This window comes from Pseudophryne corroboree, chromosome 3 (genome assembly GCF_028390025.1).
Source record: "Pseudophryne corroboree isolate aPseCor3 chromosome 3, aPseCor3.hap2, whole genome shotgun sequence".
In the NCBI taxonomy this organism is placed as follows: Eukaryota; Metazoa; Chordata; class Amphibia; order Anura; family Myobatrachidae; genus Pseudophryne; species Pseudophryne corroboree.
In genome coordinates, this window is record NC_086446.1 from 137,008,996 (window position 1) to 137,013,812 (window position 4,817).

Below are 4,817 nucleotides of genomic sequence, written 5' to 3' on the forward strand. Positions count from 1 at the left end.
AACCAAAAGGTTGGTGGTTCAATCCCACCCAGGGACGTAATTGACCTTGTTATCAGATTTTGGTGATCTTTAAGTAGACAAGTCAAAATTTCAAACCCCCTCTTATGGTGTAGGGTACCTGGCCTTCTCTGATGTAATCAGAGTTAGATTTGATTCAGTGATTTTATAAAAACAGCTAGGAAGCACAATTTAGCAGTGGGTTGCAGAGAAAAAGAAATATGCTGGCAAAAAAATCCAGTTGAGTGATTAAACAGCTCTTCATTTTCTGGCTTTATTTTTATGCTAACAAATTTGTTCTCTGAAAAGTGTCCACAAAGCCAAGTCTCTGATTAACACCTTTGTAAGGATGGTTTTTCACCTATTACTAAATTAAACTTGCTTCATTGGAAAGGCAGCAAGATGCATCCTCATTTCAATGTCTACTGAAATAATACAGGTTGACACCAGGAAACATTAACGCCACTGCATCCTTGCTGCTTTCTCATGTGGAAGTCTGTTTAATGTGAAAACAAGGTGATATCTAATTAGCACACAGGTAAGGAATTAAGAAAATCTTTATTTAAGGGTGAAAATGTTTCTCACAAAATCGTTGCCCCAATGCATCATTGAAATTCAAGCTGGAAAGATGATTTTAATATATCACTTGTACATTTTGTATTGCTCTTCTGATGACAATGTAGTTTGTTTTTGTCAATTACCATTTTAATAATAGGGTAAAGAAAATTAAGTGGATTTTTAAAAGAAAACAATACTTTCAATATACTATTAAAACAAATTAAAATGGTAAAAGTTATTGTACTTTAATGAAAAATAAAAGAGCAAAAATATCAATCCCAGTTTTGGATTACTTTAATTAACAAAAAAAATGCATATAGCAGAGGATAGTTTTAATCTGCCTACCTCTGGGTTATGGGCCCAGCATGCTTCCATTGCAGTACTCTGCTGCACATGTAAGTGCAAGAGATCCTGAAGCACTCACTCATCATGGGAAAGTACCAATGTGTTTCTTCGTTGGTGGATGGAAGAAACATCTTACAAAAACTCTCCAGATTATTGACTTTTTAAAGTTTTTCTAGGAAACGTTTTAGATGAATGCTTATTAGCCTTTGTCAGTATGTACTTTTGCAAAGTGTCTCTGTGGCGCAATCAGTTAGTGTGTACGGCTATAAACCAAAAGGTTGGTGGTTCAATCCCACCCAGGGACGTAATTGACCTTGTTATCAGATTTTGGTGATCTTTAAGTAGACAAGTCAAAATTTCAAACCCCCTCTTATGGTGTAGGGTACCTGGCCTTCTCTGATGTAATCAGAGTTAGATTTGATTCAGTGATTTTATAAAAACAGCTAGGAAGCACAATTTAGCAGTGGGTTGCAGAGAAAAAGAAATATGCTGGCAAAAAAAATCCAATTGAGTGATTAAACAGCTCTTCATTTTCTGGATTTATTTTTATGCTAACAAATTTGTTCTTTGAAAAGTGTCCACAAAGCCAAGTCTCTGATTAACACCTTTGTAGGGATGGTTTTTAACCTATTACTAAATTAAATTTGCTTCATTGGAAAGGCAGCAAGATGCATCCTCATTTCAATGTCTACTGAAATAATACGGGTTGACACAAGGAAACATTAACGCCACTGCATCCTTGCTGCTTTCTCATGTGGAAGTCTGTTTAATGTGAAAACAAGGTGATATCTAATTAGCACACAGGTAAGGAATTAAGAAAATCTTTATTTAAGGGTGAAGATGTTTCTCACAAAATCGTTGCCCCAATGCATCATTGAAAGTCAAGCTGGAAAGATGATTTTAATATATCACTTGTACATTTTGTATTGCTCTTCTGATGACAATGTAGTTTGTTTTTGTCAATTACCATTTTAATAATAGGGTAAAGAAAATTAAGTGGATTTTTAAAAGAAAACAATACTTTCAATATACTATTAAAACAAATTAAAATGGTAAAAGTTATTGTACTTTAATGTACACAGGATCTCACCCTCGCCGTCCGTCCCAGAGCCGCGCCGCCGTCCCCCTCGCAGAGCCGGAAGATAGAAGCCGGGTGAGTATGAGAAGAAAAGAAAGACTTCAGCGGCGGCAGAAGATTTCATGATCTTCACTGAAGTAACGCACAGCACTGCAGCTGTGCGCCATTGCTCCCATACACCTCATATACTCTGGTCACTGTAAGGGTGCAGGGCGCAGGGGGGGCGCCCTGGGCAGCAATATAAACCTCTTTTTGCCAAAAATATAACACATATACAGCTGGGCACTGTATATATGTATGAGCCCCCGCCAATTTTACAGTTTAAGCGGGACAGAAGCCAGCCGCCGAGGGGGCGGGGCTTCTCCCTCAGTACTCACCAGCGCCATTTTTTCTCCACAGTACCGCTGAGGAAGCTCCCCAGACTCTCCCCTGCTGAAACCACGGTAGACAAGAGGGTTGAAAAGAGGGGGGGGGGCACATAATTCGGCGCAAATTACATACAGCAGCACCACTGAGCAAACATTAAGTTACTGTGTTATTCCTGGGTTATATAGCGCTGGGGTGTGTGCTCATGTGCTGGCATACTCTCTCTCTCTGTCTCTCCAAAGGGCCTTGTGGGGAAACTGTCTTCAGAAAAAGCATTCCCTGTGTGTGTGGTGTGTCGGTACACGTGTGTCGACATGTCTGAGGAAGAAGGCTATATTAGATAGGAGCGGGAGCAAATTAATGTGGTGTCTCCGCCGACAGCTGATTGGATGGATATGTGGAATGTTTTAAATGCTAGTGTAAACTAGTGATGAGCGGGTTCGGTTTCTCGGAATCCGAACCCGCCGAACTTCAGCTTTTTTTACACGGGGCCGAGCAGGCTCGGATCCTCCCGCCTTGCTCGGTTAACCCGAGCGCGCCCGAACGTCATCATCCCGCTGTCGGATTCTCGCGAGCCTCGGATTCTATCGCGAGACTCGGATTCTATATAAGGAGCCGCACGTCGCCGCCATTTTCTCACGTGCATTGAGATTGATAGGGAGAGGACGTGGCTGGCGTCCTCTCCGTTTATAGAGAAGAGAGTAGAGAGTTAGAGACACTATTTAGTATTCACTAATTTTGGGGAGCATATTAGGACTGGAGTACTACTACTTGCTGATAGTGTGACCAGTGACCATTGACCACCAGTTTAATTAATCCGTTCTCTGCCTGAAAAAAAACGATACACAGTGTGACACAGTCACATACCATATCTGTGCTCAGCCTCAGTGTGCTGCATCATCATATGTAATACAGGTTGAGTATCCCTTATCCAAAATGCTTGGGACCAGAGGTATTTTGGATATCGGATTTTTCCGTATTTTGGAATAATTAGATACCATAATGAGATATCATGGTGATGGGACCTAAATCTAAGCACAGAATGCATTTATGTATCATATACACCTTATACAAACAGCCTGAAGGTAATTTTAGCCAATATTTTTTATAACTTTGTGCATTAAACAAAGTGTGTGTACATACACACAATTCATTTATGTTTCATATACACCTTATATACACAGCCTGAAGGTCATTTAATACAATATTATTAATAACTTTGTGTATTAAACAAAGTTTGTGTACATTGAGCCATCAAAAAACAAAGATTTCACTATCTCAGTCTCACTCAAAAAAGTCCGTATTTCGGAATATTCCGTATTTCGGAATATATGGATATGGGATACTCAACCTGTACTGTATATCTGACTGTGCTGAGTGCTCACTGCTCACACAGCTTAATTGTGGGGGAGACTGGGGAGCAGTTAGAGCAGGAGTACATAAATAATATATTTTAAGTACAGTGCACACTTTTGCTGCCAGAGTGCCACACTGCCAGTGTGACTGACCAGTGACCACACTGACCACCAGTATATTGTGATTGCCTGCTTAGGACGGAGTACTACTTGCTGATAGTGTGACCAGTGACCAGTGACCACCACCAGTTTAATTAATCCGTTCTCTGCCTGAAAAAAAACGATACACAGTGTGACACAGTCACATACCATATCTGTGCTCAGCCCAGTGTGCTGCATCATATGTAATACTGTATATCATTATCTGACTGTGCTGAGTGCTCACTGCTCACATAGCTTAATTGTGGGGGAGACTGGCGAGAAGTTATAGCAGGAGTACATATTTTAAGTACAGTGCACACTTTTGCTGCCAGAGTGCCACTGCCAGTGTGACTGACCAGTGACCACTGACCACCAGTATATTGTGATTGTCTGCTGACCACCAGTATATTGTGATTGTCTGCCTGAAAAAGTTAAACACTCGTCGTGTGGTGTTTTTATAAACGCATTCTGCAGACAGTGTCCAGCAGGTCCGTCATTACATAATATATACCTGTCCGGCTGCAGTACTAGTGTGATATATATATATATATATATATATTAATTTTATCTCATTATCATCAAGTCTATATTAGCAGCAGACACAGTACGGTAGTCCACGGCTGTAGCTACCTCTGTGTCGGCAGTCGCTCGTCCATCCATAATTGTATACCACCTACCCGTGGTTTTTTTTTTTCTATCTTCTTGATACTAGTAGCTTACTTTAGGAGTCTGCAGTGCTGACAGACAGTGTCCAGCAGGTCCGTCATTACATAATATATACCTGTCCGGCTGCAGTACTAGTGTGATATATATATATATATATATTTTAATTTTATCTCATTATCATCCAGTCTATATTAGCAGCAGACACAGTACGGTAGTCCACGGCTGTAGCTACCTCTGTGTCGGCAGTCGCTCGTCCATCCATAATTGTATACCACCTACCCGTGGTTTTTTTTTTTCCTATCTTCTTGATA